Source organism: Tinamus guttatus, unplaced genomic scaffold (assembly GCF_059628265.1).
Source record: "Tinamus guttatus ecotype Peru unplaced genomic scaffold, ASM5962826v1 Tinamus_guttatus_pri_ptg000208l, whole genome shotgun sequence".
Lineage (NCBI taxonomy): Eukaryota > Metazoa > Chordata > Aves > Tinamiformes > Tinamidae > Tinamus > Tinamus guttatus.
This window is the reverse complement of record NW_028288742.1, coordinates 8,182,005-8,197,449: the sequence shown is the minus strand read 5'-3', so window position 1 is coordinate 8,197,449 and position 15,445 is coordinate 8,182,005. Positions and strand designations below refer to the sequence as shown.

The 15,445-nt window shown below is 42.6% G+C and overlaps 1 protein-coding gene across 4 annotated transcripts in view; it reads right to left on the bottom strand.

The window, feature by feature from the left end:
- The window catches only part of DAAM2 (dishevelled associated activator of morphogenesis 2), a 188,469-nt gene that overhangs the window by 159,325 nt on the left and 13,699 nt on the right, over positions 1 to 15,445 (bottom strand). For 2 of the 4 annotated variants that reach the window (XM_088524249.1, XM_088524252.1), the window contains exon 1: positions 1,483 to 1,682. The gene's annotated coding sequence lies outside the window, so the exon portion shown is untranslated. Of the gene's footprint in view, positions 1 to 1,482; positions 1,683 to 8,921; positions 8,948 to 9,519; positions 9,646 to 15,445 lie in introns of those variants that run through there. The other 2 variants (XM_088524250.1, XM_088524251.1) reach the window with 2 other exon arrangements.

Below are 15,445 nucleotides of genomic sequence, written 5' to 3'. Positions count from 1 at the left end.
AGTTGCTGTAGCAGCCAAACTTAACAGCCTTGGTTTTCTCTACTCTGACATTGTATTCGTTAAAATAACACCTTCATTCCTGTGATGCCTTTCAGTCAAGGAGTCCTCAGATGTTTACTCCAAAAAGCAGCAGAATGTTATTGTATACACCTGGGTACGCATATGTAAGTGTACACAGATAGATGTAAGGACTCTGTCCTCTCATTCTTGTTTATAAATGAGTAGCACATGGCACAGTCACCACGCCTCCTGTCCCAGCAGCAGAATAGAGATTTCTACCAAGAAATCTGCATCGCTACCCAGACACATCCCTCTCCCTTCCCCCAGTTGCTCAACGAGAAGCCCTTCAACAGTGAAGATTTATGGCTCCCCTTATTATTCAGTTTATAGATCTCCAGCCTCTGCACCACCTCTACACTGGATAGAAAGGATGTGTTTCCATATCAGCCACCTAACTCCAGCCTGTAAATTGATTAACACTGAGTAATAGCCCTTCCTTTTCTCCCACACCATTACTGAAGTAATGCTTCAGTCAGGAGAGTCTGCACTTTCCCTCCCTTCCTTTCTCCAGGCTGACCCCATGCATAAAACACATTCCAGAAAAGATAACAGGATCATAACTGAGCTCCAATTTCTAATTAGCGTCTGAGTCGAGCAACAGATTTTTTTTTTTAATTCAGACCAATCCACTTTTCGTGCCCTTAAGTTAAAAAAAAAAAAAAAAAAAAGGAGGGAGGAAGAAAATAAAAAGAAAAGAAAACCAGATAAAACAACAAAATGCGCATCGCCTGCTCTGCCCGCGCGCCGCACACGGCAGCTTTCCGCACACGCGGATAATTTCCGCGCGCGTTGCCCACAAGGGCTCCCCCCCCGCGGGCTCCCGGCCCCGCCGCGGCGGCGCCACGCGCGACAACATCGCCCCCTGCCCGGGGCGCGGGGCGCTGCCGCCCGCCCGCCTCGCCGGCCCACGGGGAACACGGAGCAGCCCCGCGCTCCCGAAGATTTCCGCATCGGGATTGCCACCGGTAACGCGGCTATCTGGGCAAGTCGCCCCATCTGACTGCCTTTTAAAGCTGCGTGGCGAGGGTGTTGCTTTTACTCCGCAAAAGTGAATGACAAATCATTTCGAGCTTCGGGACAGTCTATTTCTTTTTTTCTTTCAAATCTCCCTCTTGAATCATCCTCACTGGAAAAACCAATTGGAGCTCTTAGCAGCTTGCTTTTCCCCCGCATGCAAAACCACTTGCCGCTTTCCCCTTCCCAACTCCGGCAGCCAAACGTCAACGTGGAAAATGGACTTTAAACCACGAGCGCGGCCGCTGACAAACACTCAAGAGTTTTTGCACGTTTATTTTGCCTCCATGTTTCCCCAGCTGCTCTGCTGAGAGGACAATATAAAAGCCTCCTGCAAAAAACATCACGAAGTAAGAGACTGGAAAACTGCAGCGCGAAGGAGGAGGATGTGACTTTAGCTTGACTTACCAATCTCATCCAGCTGTGTATTTTCCTCGCCGCTTTTCCGAGGCGCTGAGCTCAGCGCTCAGGAACGTCCATCCCGTGCGCGGGCGCCAGGCAGGAGCGCCGCTCCTCGCGCTGCTGCTGCTGCTGCCGCTGCGGAGCGAGCGAGCGGGGCCGCGGCGGCTGCTGCTGCTGCTGCGCGCGCCCGCCCGGACACCCGGCCCGGGAGCCGCTTCCCATTGCGCAGCCCGGCCCGGCGCCGCGGGCTGCGGGAGGCAGGGCCGGCCCCTGCTCCCGGGATGCGCTTTCTTAAAGGGACCAGCCCCGGCCTGGCGGGAGCCGCGGCCGCAGCTGCCGGGACACGCAGGGACACGGCCCGGGAGGCGCGAGCGAGGCCGCGGCAGCAGCGCCCGACGCGGCCCGGGGAGACCCCTCTACCTGGTGCATCGGGCCATACTGCCCTGAAGTTCTTATTCCTCGCAACGGAGAGGATGTGATTAATCAAATAAAAGGCTGTAGCTTCCCCTGTTTTTCTCCTCCTCAATCATTCTCCAGATAGCTTTAATCCTGTGTAAGCCACTGTTCCTAGCATGTTTTCCACTTTCTAACTTCAATTGCAGCTCTATCTGATGCCAACAGCTAAATGGGGATGGGGGAGTTGTCTGCCTTGTATGTGTTGCTGTCTGCAGCATAAGAAACGACATTCCCAGTTAAACAGCAATGCTGAAATTCAGAGATAGTAACAGCATCTGCAAAACCTCTTTCTCTCAGCTCATGGAAAACCAGTGGAATGGTTTTCTCCTTGTACATGTAAGCCATTTGTTTGCATTACAATAACTGATCTCTCATCATGACAACACCAGTCTACACGTATCACAAGGCAAAGTCATATATATACAAATATGTGTGTGTATATATATGTGTGTATACATACACACAGGCATTGCTAGAGAAAGCAAGTTATATGGGAAAATACCACCTTCAAATCAGTGGCCAAACCAAACAAGTTGCAGCCAAGTCACCACTGTCAGGCTCTCTCTGCCTTCGTTTATACCAATGTACAACAAGGCCAACATGGGGACATACTACTGGCAGTCTAATGTGGTATCTTTCTATATCTTTGGTCCTGTGGTAAAAGATTACGCGAGTAAAAATCAAAAGGTGAATCCACCTCATCTGATGCTAATGGTCCTCCACAAACAGGCTCAGTAGGTACCCGCTAACTACTGACATATATATGGTCTACCCTGTAAGTAAAGAAGCCGTTTAGGCATGCTATTAAATTATAATCCTCAGCATTAATAGCTTTGTATTAAACCATGAGTCCCATCAACGTTCCTCTAGCATGAGCTGTACTGTGCTCCTGCCTTTCTCAGCACAAAGCCTGGGAAAGCTGTATATCATTTACACATGCAAATTGCATACATGATGCACAGTAGACAAGATCTTCTAACTCCATCAGTGCACCTGTCACTCCACATCATCCCATTGGTCTATTAATGCTCACTTTCCACCCATATCTCTGCCCACTGCTTTCTTCAGGTCCTTCTCCAGGCCCCTCTCCCTTTGCTCCCTGCTTCCTCCTCCCACAAGCCAGATCTTTCTGCGGCCTGTCTCATTTTACCTTCCCTGCCACTCCTGCCTAACTGGCTTGGTTGCTCCCTTCTCCCCTCTGTCTCCTTGGTTTCCCTTTGGAAGAGGAAAGAGCAGCTGAGAGAGGAGGCAGTGATTAGCTAATTCCTGCTCCTGCCTTCTCCCTACCTTCCACTTCCCCAGGCCAGATGTGGGAGCCAGAGGGCCATAGGCAGCCCTGGCAATTATCCTGCAGCTGCAGGCCAAGGCTGAGGCTGGCTCCCCTCATACCAGCATTACCTCCCTTCTCAGCACATTAGCACACAGTACCATTTATCATGATACAGTGCAACAAAGATTTTTGTCTTGCTTGTTAGTTAGATGTTAACAAAACACTCATCTTAAAGCAAAGCTGGTCATCCAGTTGACCCCTCATCTAAGATTAGGCTGATGAGTTTAAAACAGGCAGAGTTTGTCAAACACTGCAGTGGCTGCGTATTTGGATAGGGAGGATGCGGAAGCTGGAAGGAAGCCGGGACTTGTGGGGAGCTAAAGTGATGCTCTATTTCTCTACACACACAAAACAAAACAGAGGCAAAACACCAAAAGTGACCAGCAGGAAACAGGCTTGTACCCCTGGCCTGGATGCTCAAACTGCCATAAATGTTAAGATAAAAAGAGAGCATCTCCTGCTCCTTACATATGTTGCTCCTTATAATCCCATGTGAAATCTGCCACCCCTCCCACAGCAGCATCTGGATGTTCCATTGACAGAGCATTGTCTAATGGTTACAGCACAGCTCCTGGTTCCTATTACTGCCTGCAGGAAAAATGTGTGGTTTATTAAATTTAGGATTTAAATAAGGATTTGTATTTTGCTGCCTGCTTCAATACTGACTCAGTACATGAAACTGGATAAGTCACTGCTTTTTGTGACTCTGTGTCCCCTGGATAGAAAAAAAAATACGCTATGCTGGGGTGTTATATAATTCAGTACTTGTATTAATAACAGCCGGGGTGAGGGCTGCCAGAGCAGCCAGCTTTTTATTATTATGCAGAAAAAGCTGCAGATACCTCAGTGAAATCTGTAAAGTATGGTAATTTGCAAAAATAAGTTTGATTCTCAAGAGGAATCCACTTGCACAAGAGGTGACAATAAGAACAATTTTGTTAGCTTATAGGGAATAACAAACCCAGGGGAAGTCATCCCAAAGATCCCAAGAAAGAAAAAAAGTACCTTTTTCCTTCTGAATATTACATCAGATAAGGTCTATGCCCCAAGATAGCACAGATATCCTTATAGATGGCAGCCACTTCAGAATTGAGGAATAAGGCCATCAGAAATCTTCTACTATCATCCATTTCCATAAACATTCAGGGTGTATAATCATGCATTTTTAGGCTCTGGCTACCAAGGATAATAGAGCAATGCTATTTCATATGTATTTGCAGGGTGACAGACTCCATGGATGAAAATCTGGCCCCAATGACAACACCAAGTTCAAGGCTTCTCCCCTAATTCTTCCCCCCCCCCCCCAGTTTTTTGTTGTTCTCTCACATGAAAGAAATCTCAGTAAGCAACTTCACATATTATTATCATCCCATCTCAGAAAAGCAACCGGGCCAAAGTAAAAAACAAGCAAATAAACAAAAAACAAACCAAAACGCAAGCAGATGATGTGCTACTCAAAAAACAGATTCCTTATACAACACAAAAGCAAAAGCTTCTGGGAGATATTGCTCCACCTCTGGAGATCTGAACTGTTTGTTAGATCAGTTGTCACAACAAAAAGAGCTGGGTATATTAACATAAGAACAAGAGTGCCCTTTGTGAGTGGAGCCCCGGTACCAGGCTGCCTGCTCGCCTGACAATGGGATTAGACACTGCGAGTCCCTGGCCTCAGCTGCTGCCATGCCTGACACCACCACCCTGGGCAGCCATAGGGTCAGAGACTTCTCCTGCTTTGTCACCACAGGCTACAGAAACAGCCCCTCCCTGCAGAGAGGTTTCTGCTCATCTCCCACTCTCTGAAGCACCACACGGTGCTTTGAGCATCTCTCAAGGGCAATATCATACTGTATACTGTGTAACATTCCTTGACAATGGTTTAAATCAGTGTCCCAGATATTTACTTTCTTCTAGGCATTTTTTCATACATATATATATATATATAAACGCTTCTCAGATTCCATATGGAATATGGAAAGGCCTTCCATATTAAAAACTGGTCCACATCACATAATGTTCCCCCAAACTAGGGATGTTTAGATACAGTACTTTGGGTTAGCCAGTTAAAGATCTGAGCTAGCAAGTGCATTTGGTACCCATCATACTAACATAAGAAATGTTGCCTTGGACCCTTTTGGGAATGATCCATTTCAGCTTCAGCCTATTCCCTCTTCACAGATCCTCCTCTTTCATTTACTTCTCAAGCCTGCTATAACCGTATGTTTAGTTTTAGTGAGCGGTCTGCGCGAATTGCATGTTGGCAAGGGAAACACCCAAGCCCAAAGGAAAAGCAGTCAGTATTTCTTGCAACTCAGGTAACATCTATGGAAAGAGAGAAAAGACATTCTTTTCTTTTTCTTTAACATCTATGGAAAGAGAGAAAAGACATTCTTTTCTTTTTCTTTAGAAGGGACAAAGACTTACAAGATGTTGGAAAGTGAAAGTCAGAGATAACCCAACTGAATGGAAAAAAAAAAGAAAAGAGTACTTAACTTTTACCAGAATTTTAATTAGTTTCTCCTCTTAGTTTTGCTTCAAGTTTTTCAAACATTTTGAAAGCACAACTCTCTTTTCAGACAACAGCCTCACTCAAACATGGATCCTCCAAGGCAAGGGAGACAGGATCACATAGAATGAGCTTAAATTTCCTTCCATCAAAACTCTGATCAGCTGCCAGCCATGAAGGTCATTAACAGGTCTTTGACTACTGTAAACATGCATAGCCAGCAAGCCCACTCTCGTTTCACTCCACTGCTTTGAAGAAACCGGGATTCTCTTCACATCTAACCTTTCATGATCACTTTGAACCTGTCTCTAACACTTTAGCGATTACTGACCAGCTTTAGAAAGAACAATTCAGCTGAACTTCAGATACTTTCATTTTCTTGCTGCTTCCAAATTAGCAAAATATAGCGCAATGACCTGTAAAATGGAGGATTCCCTTGCTTAACCCATCACTTCTGAAGGCCTACTTCCATTCTTTATCTTCCCACCTTCTAAAGACATACAATGAAAGAAAAATTAAAAAAACAAAAGTATGTGCTAGCAAGTGATCACCTCACAGAAAGGAGTAGCCTGAAGACAGGTGAGTACAATCACTAGTAACCACATGTTGTTGGCTAGATCTACTAAATATCTGAACCAGAGAGCTGGAGGGGGCTTCTCTTCTTTGGCACTGTTCCAACAAAAACTCTGTATAGTAGCATTCCTTCCTCAACCTTCTTCATTTTTTTGCCTTTTTTAAAAAAAATCTGAAACCATATTATACTGCACTGCAACACAGACTTTCACTAAGAACCATCTAAAAATAATTTTGGGCTCAAAACTTTTCTCCCTTTTATTCCTTTCCTTTTCTGTACGTGGATTTGTGTAACTCTGTAGGAAGGAGAAAAAGGAGTGCCGTTTTAAATTTTGCAAGTGTTAACGAAATACCTTCTGAGGTTGTATTGACCACCACTGAATCAGCAATAAACTAGATCAATGAGTGAATGTGTCTTGTTTTGATCAAGAACAGGAGATTAATGCAGTCAGAAACGAAGGCGGTCTCTAGCTACGAACACAAAGACCACAGTGACTTCCACAAAAATCAAAGCAATGTCTATGCAAAGGAACAGGAACTAAAAATGTATACAATGTGACAAGTTAGTGAAGTGTCCAAAGTCCTCCCCCACCCTGCCACCAAAAAAAAAAACCTCACAGTAGAACAGTCTAACTCCACTTCTTATTCTGATACAGGGTCTAGGACACATCATTTACTTTGGTTCACTTTTGATTAGCACAGGACTAGAATAAAGAAGTAGAAGCTGTCTTTAAACTGCCTTAGTGCGACTCTCTGGTCTAAAAAAGTTTTGGGCTATTGCGAATCATACTTAGTTATTCATAGTTTTGAAACAGCTGCTCAGCACTTAGAGAGCTCCAGAGATGTTTTCCTTACAGTGCTGGGGATGGAGCTATTACACTGCTCCCATGCCACCTAAAAAAAACTTGCTTCGTTCAAGAGTGACTGCAGGTTGTCATTCTATAAGCATCTGACTGCTTCATAGCATCTCAGTGGAAAAAAGCAGCAGGAGAAGCAAGTCCGAGTTCCATGTGATGTGGGTCAGGGGACAGCATTCACTTACTGTGTATCCCTTGCAGAAGGGCTAGAAGAATTAGTTATGGTTGGTGTGGTTTGCTAAATCCTGATTATTCATGTCCTCTGAAGGTTACATGCAAACTAATTTGCCAGTGCTGATCCCTTAGTATGAAGCTGAAATCAATTAGGAAGGCAGCTGACCTATTATGGCAATTAACTGCAAATGGCATTTAGTCTCTGTACTCTATTGCCAAGCTCTTTATTCTGGCTTTGAAGGGCTTGGATGTTTTGGAGGTTTTTTTCCTCTATTGCACCACTCTTAGCCCACCCTGATTTTCCAGGACATAACATAACTTCCATCACATGGAATCTTCCCTTATTTTGTGACACACACTTTCCTGGAGAACACTTGGCTTTCCTTACAGGAATTCCTGTATACTGAAGATTCCTGGAAATTGGACAAAGTTCCTACGGAAAGGTGGTTCCTTGCTCTCAGGCAAAGGATGCTGAATTGCTCTCTTGGAAAGTTGCTTGAACGTGGGGGTGAGTGAGGGTGTGGGAAGGAGAGAAGGGTAAAATCATCTTTGCTGTACGTGGCCAGATGGTTCAGTTCACTACAAATCCAGAGCACCCATGCTGCAGTGGGTGCTGAGGGGTATGTATGTGATTAAGAGTAAGACTGAGTTACTCTGGAGAAAAATACCTTGGTGTCTGGGATGCAACAGTGGGCACATCCAGCAGCCACAAGGCACGATCCCATCAGCAACAGGCTGAGCCTGGAGGAGACCCAGCGTGTGCTCACAACGTGTTTAGCAAGACGGTGGCCCTGACTCTGCAAGAGTCAGAGACTGGCCACCTAGAGTCAGTGTTTTCTTATGGGCTTCTGCATGGGCCAGAGAAGAAACTGGTCCCTTTGAGAGATGCTGCTAATCAAGATTGAAATAGTCAGTTTCCTAGAAAACTTTAAAGATGTAAAATGCTAATGTTTAAAGTTCTGGGGAATAAACATATCCCTCTTCAATGCATATTCATAGACAGCACGGAAAGTGGAGCTGTGAGCAAAACATCATAGTTTATTTTGGATAACAGAATCTAAAGTTTGGGGGTTATACTTTTTTTTTTTTAATATAAGTTGTCTGTGAGCTTCTAAGATATTGCCAGAACATAGGGGAAGAATAGTGCTCCTGAGAGCACCTGCAGGAACCTTAGTGCTCGATTGAGCAGAAGCAGGGCCAAGCTTGACCTCTGACATCTAATTCACCATTGCCCTGTCACTTTGTTGACTCATTTACCTCAGTGCAAAATACCCACTATCCTAATTTGATAACATTTTACAGTTTTATAGTGCTCATGTAAACACTGCTGCAGAGTGTGTGGCCATAGAGGACTAAGTCACACAACTTCATAGCAGTTTGGATCCCATACAGTGAGACACAATGGGAAGAAAAGGTTTTGTGCTATTTTGTCTCTGATTACTGGGAGCACTCTAACAGAAAAGAAAGAGCACTACAAATAATGAGGCATTAAGAGCAGCTAGGGTTCATGCACGATTTCAATGCACAGGCTTTTCCTAAGAGACTAAAGTACCAAAGGGTTCTAAAGTGCACTAAGAAAGAAGATGGTGGCACTAAGTTTTCTTCTAATTGTTGGTCATTCTAGAAGAATGAAGGACAGAGTAAGGAAGGAGGGAGCAAAAATACAGCATAAAAATCAAGAAAAATCACTCAGCTATCATTTCCAATAAGCTTATTTCCTAACTTACAAGAAATGCCTCCAGTTTGCACTGCAATTATAATCAAATCCAAGTTACTGTGCTGGCCCTCAGTTTGAATGGCAGCATGAGTAACACGTGTAGAATAGCCTGGGTACAAGTTTTCTTCCACTTTGCTTAAACCCTAATCGAGTGAGCAGAAGGGGAGCAGCTTACATTTTTGATGCCGTTAGCAGACACATTGCCTTTAAATATACATAAATAAGTTAATTTAAATGGAGGGCTGAAAGGCCCTGATTACTATAACCTTCTAGTGCTCCAAGTTGAAAAGCATCTTGCAATGAGGGGGAAGACTCTTCCTGAGTCATGAATGAAAATAACAACATACAAATTGAAGAGAACAAAAAGTGATATCCTCAATCTTATTCCCTGAAATTCCTTTCTTCCCCCAGTTCCCACATGCAAATCACTAACCTGGATGACCTTTGTGGTTTCTAATTAGGTCTTCTCTCTCTGCTGGGGTCTTCTGTGTTAAGTTCAGATCCTCATCACATAGGAAGAGCCCACTTCACCCACAGCTCTTGTGGCAGTAGGGATGGCCTTCGGGAAAAACAATTGCAAATAATTGGTTTAGCTTTCCGTCCATATAGAAGGTATCCTCAATGTTTCAGTTGCTTTCAAAAGAAACCATGGAAGAAACCTGCAGAGAGGCTTCTGTATAGCCTCTACTACTTCAACACAAGGTTGGTCTTCCAGTGGTTTGGTGGAATCACTTTATCTTGAATCACCATGATTCTAAGTACATGCTTGACAGTAAACATGAGAGAAATCCCACTATTTGAAGTGGGTACTGTTTTTGCATCTAAAGTCCAGAAAACACCTAAGTGCACTCAACAGTGTACTTGACACACTGTATAATCAAACCTATTATGGTTATTTCACACATATCATTATATCTTCAACATTTACTTTACCTGCATTGTAGACAAACTATTGATCAGGTACTTCACCCATTAATTCTGAGTCCAGGAAGATGAGCACAAGGGATCACGGATGGAGGAAAAGAAACAATTCTGTGCAGGATTAATATATACAAAAATCTTTTTCAGTTAACACAGAACAATTGGCTCTGGCTTCTTTGTAAGGACTGTTCTAAAGAGATGACTTCCAGGATTTAAGAGGGGAGATCTGTTATAAATTATTTACTTTAATCAGTCAGCTAATTTTCTTGTTGGTTTTATTTTTCCATTACTTTTATTAAAGCCAAATGACTGTGCTCCAGGACATTCCACAAATGCTGCTGTACTGTCATTTTAGGAAATACCATTAAAGCAACCTTCTCTTTGTTTGCTTCTCATGTAATTTCACAAAACTGTTTTAAGAAAAACATCATTAAGATTGTAGGAGTCTGTTCCTCCTGGATGCCTTAAGATTAATGAAAACCGTAATCTTTTGGGGATGACAGAAGCATAGAACATTATTTTCACTTCATCATTTTTCACTGAAGTAACAACATGATTTTAACAATTGTCCATCAACATAAGGGAAATTCATGCCTTTTTCTTTGATGTGAGAATTTGATATTAGTGAAAGATATAGCATTAGAAATGTTAGAAAATGAAGTCCTCTGCTCAATTTCAAATTATATACAACACAGGAAGCAATGCTAGCCCCACAAAACCTCTCACTACTATTTCTGACTTCTGACCTGGAACAACCTTTTCAAATTGGTTGTGGTACAGCACAATGCATTTAGGATGTGGCCCCTATGATCTCTGTTTCCCTCTCTACTGCCAGCTACTATTGCAACTCTTCAGATGTTTTGGCTCAATCATGAGAAAAAACTAATGAAGATATCAGAGAATCATTGAGGTCAGAAGGGACCTCTAGAGTTGATGTAGTCCAGTCTCTGTGTTCAAAGTGGGGGCAACTATAGCAGGTTGCTCAGGGCCAGGTCCAGTGAGGTTATAGGTACCTCTAAGGGTGGAGATTCCACAAACCTCTCTAAGCAACCTGTTCAAGTGTTTGACCACCCCCATAACAAAAAAGTGTTTTTTTTCATTTGTTTGTTTGTTTTTTTGTTTGTTTGTTTTTTCCCTCTCCTCTCATATGTTGAAAAGATTTCCTGGATTTCAGCTTGTGCCCCTTGTCCTTTCAGCAGTCACCGCTGACAAGACTCTGGTTCCGTCTTCTTTACCCCCCAGCCTCATCAGGTACATACACCCTGATATCTTCCTCAGTCTGCTGTACTCCAGGCTCAGTAGCCCCCTCCAGTCCTCAATAGTCTCACAGTCTTTCCTCATGTCACATGACCTAGTCCCTTAATCATCTCTGAGGCCCTTTGAGGCTCTCGCTCCAGGATGGCAGTCATCAATTTCCATACATCAATCCTGTACGAGGAAGCTACCGTCAGTGTACTTAGACAACTCCTGGATTGCTTGTGTCCTCTCTGTTATCCTTTCAGCAGACATCAGAATGGTTGCTGGAGCAGCCTGCAGCTGTCAGAAGAAAGCCTCACCTACTTCTTCTAATCAAGAAGTCTGATCACCTACATCTGATCAAGCAGTCTTTCTCCCCAGCTCACCAAAATGTTGCCCATGTTGCTCTGCCTGGTAACCCTAACACCCACCTCTCAACTGGCTGTCATCATTCCCTGTGATGATGTACACTGGGTACTGCCAGGCAGATGTTGGTTCTCTGGTATCCTATGCACTGCAGGGAGCACTTAAATCTGGTGATATCCCCTTTGAGGAGAGTTTATGTTCATAGCACAGTTCAAAGTCAACTTAAATCAATCAGATTTCCTGTAGTCTACAGTTCCTTCTGAATTTGCTGATGTTGCTATTTCTTTCCCAGCTATTAGGTCACATTTTAAAACTTCTGGTCTCTACCTTCACAGAAAGTGCTTTCAGATAAACCTTTCTGATTAACTCTTGCATGAGTCTCTTCACCATAGATGTTACCTCCATTCCCTATATTACCACTTTATGACTCAAACTGTCCTTATATTCCCTGGTCCTATCCTTAATCATGTAAAGCTGTGCGATTTACATCTTCTCACCTTGAGCCTGAACTCAGCTTTAATACCATATTATACTTGCAACTGTAAAAGTTTTTCATGCTGGTCAACTATAATTGAATGTGAACAGCTGACCACATCCCTGTTCTTCCACATAGAATAACTGTGAGCTATTTGATTCTGCTTCCAAATCTGCATCTGGTAGTGTCACAGAATCTCACTATCCAGCCATATGATCCTTTTACATTTTTCAACCCCATCCCATGGGCATTTAATCATGTCACTATGTGGCCACAAACACTTCACATTTAGATATCCTATGATTAAATCTTCTCCTGAGTATTGATATCATTTCCTAATGGCTGATGTATTCCAAAAAAAGGAAAAGCAAGGCAGAAATTAGTAAATACGTGAACTAACAAAGTAAATATAAATATAAATTTTTGACAGTATCAAATAGGTATACATCTTCTTTACTGTGAGAGTGAGAGAGAGAAAGAGAGAGAGAAAGGAGAGAGAGGAAAAAAAAAAAAAAAAAAAAGTAACTTTCTTGTGGGAAACCAGAGAGAAGCACACAACAACCTAACAGCCCCACAGCCTCTTTTCCACCCAGGAGATACAGAGATAGATATATAGATATATTATAGATATATAGCTGATTCTTATATCCTCACCTCTCTACCTTTACCACTACCTTCCTTGGTGCTACTTATATCTCACCAAGTGTTGCTTGTTAACCTCTAATGGTTGGCCTCAGAAAATCATTTTATCCATCAAGCAACCGGCTTATTATTTTCATCTCTGGCCAACCTTTCCTCTTGTTCCTACACATACTCATGGTTAAACACTTGCAAATAACATGGTCATCTCAAACACACAGAAATAAAAACTTTACAGCGCTTTGCAGCTGTTTTCATTCATTCGTTCACTCACTCTTCCTCTGTCTCACAGGTCTATAAAATCCACTCCCCATTTTAACAGAGAGTTGAAATACTCTGCTTAGATTTTCAGCCAGTGAAACAGCCATTGGTATTTCTATTAATTAATCTGGATGACTGGAAAATACACTAACTTTCCTTTTTTCATAAGTCACTCAATCCATAATGTAGCATTTCATTTGAGACCAAAACTCTGTAAAAAGATTTAATGCAAGGGAGAGAACACTTGATACCTAGATTCTTTTATTCATACATTCCCTTGACTCCTTGATGCTGCTGAAAAAAATAAAAAGTGATAATTTTCAAAAATACAAAAAGAGTTTGCCCTGAAGAATGTGTTGGCATTTGTCTGCCCCCAACTGAACTGTGTAGGGACTTTGAGAAGTAATGATTCTAGGTATAACGCTGTGAGGGAAAACTTGGCAGTAAAATGGAACCATGGAAATAACTGCCCTGCAATCACAGTATCTTTTGTCAACAGCACGTGTAGTCAAGTTGTCTCCGCTCTTCCAAGTAAGGAAACCTAGTGTCTGTCTTTTTCATATTACAGCGTAGTTCTTTCTCTCGCCTTATTTCTCAGTAAGTCAAATGGGCCCAATAATTAGTCCTCTTTGATGTCTTTAGGCAGTTCCTGTGTGGATGGGAACATGCACCACCTTCTCTCTGCACAGTTATACCCTTGTACTGTGCTGCACTTTCTGTGTTTCCCAGGCCTGGCTTTCCTTTGTTATGGAAATATTTGCATGAAAACAATAATTTAGTTCTTAATTTTTAATTTCACCAGCTTCTTTTTTGCTCTTGAAGTCTGAGTCCTTTGTTGCTCTGCATCACCCCTTCTTCCTGAGGACAGAGGGAAAAGATACTGATATGGTTCAGTTCAGTTCAATTTAGGCAATAGGAACAGCAAGGTTTATTCATAAAAGAGAGTTGAGATAAGGTCTCAGATTTGACCATTTCCAGCCACTCCCTGAATGCCCAGATCCAACGTATCCCAGGAGTTCCACAGAGCTCTTATCTGAGCCTTGCATAAAAGCAGCAAATGATGGAAGAAACGGTGACAGTGGATAATCTTTTGAAGTTTCCAACTTTAACAATGGCCAAAATCTTGCAAGATAAACCTATATTGCAACATTTTTATCTTTTGATATTATAAAAAAAGGAATACTTCAGAGCAAGCTTTTGCTATGGGCACATTATACTTAGTTCTTCATACAAGGGCTGTCCCTCCATTGTCTTCACTAACTTTAACTTTTTCCATATACCACAACAGTCATAGGAATATAAGAACCTTAAATTAAGATGTTTCTTGTCGCCACAACAAAATCTTTAAGCTGATCTTCCATCTTCATCTATCATCCACTTCAGTGTCAGTAGAACACTGTCACTATTCTCTTCCCATCTACTGCAATAAAGAAGTTGTCTTTGGATGGCCAATCTGCTCCCCAAAACTTTCCTAGAATACAAGTACGTTCTGGAATGTTTCTTCTTTCAGTTTTTGCTACTGGTATGGTTCCCAGAAAACAGATGTCCTATCAATCTGGATACTATTTCACCACTTAATGCTAGTCATGAGTTTCCGCTGGTTGGAAAGCCTTCTCCTTCAATGAAACTCCTCCCATTTCATCCCATATGTCTAATACCTTATTTGGTCTTCCATTTATTCAGTCCTCCAAGTTATTTCTGATAAATGAATGCTCAGGGCTGGAGAAAAGGCACAAAAAGCATTCCCGTTACCCCTGCATCTCTTTAGAGAAGCAAGTGAATGGGAAATGGAAAATAACCTGGCACCAGGTCTCCATCTTCCTAACGCAACATCATTTAACAGAGCCAGGATTTAACATCTGACAAGTAGAACCAATGGGCATCCTCTGTGTAGTCCTCATTCATCACAAAGATGTTTGTACTTGCCTCAGTTGACACTGGGGCAGTGAACCCTTGGACCTTACAAAGCATTGCCCGGATTTAGGACAACTGCTATGCTATCTTAAGTGATTTTCTCGAAAGTGGTAGAGTGGAGAGGAAGCAGGCAATGAGAGGTTTAATGCCAAATTTCTTCACTTGATGCAAATATCAACCCCCTTGAGTACTAATTTGACATTCCTTAACACAGACACACATGCTTTTGAAATATTTACCTTTCCTTTATTTCTTATAAGCTTACAAAAATTTGGAAGGAATGTGAACTGTTTTGTTTTCCATCTTCCTATGACGGCAGAGATGTATTTATAGCCAGGAACTGGAGGACAGTTCTCACGTGGCTGCTGAAAATTAAAACAGCATGTAGGGTTTTGTTTTGCTTTGCTTTTATGCCTTTGCCGCTACAATCTCTCCCCGCGTTCCCTAAACCCTTGTTATTGTAACCAGAGCCACATTTCGCATTGCTACAATTGCAGGGTTATGTAAATTCCAAAGGCTTTAAAGAAAAGGGCCTGCAGATTCTGCT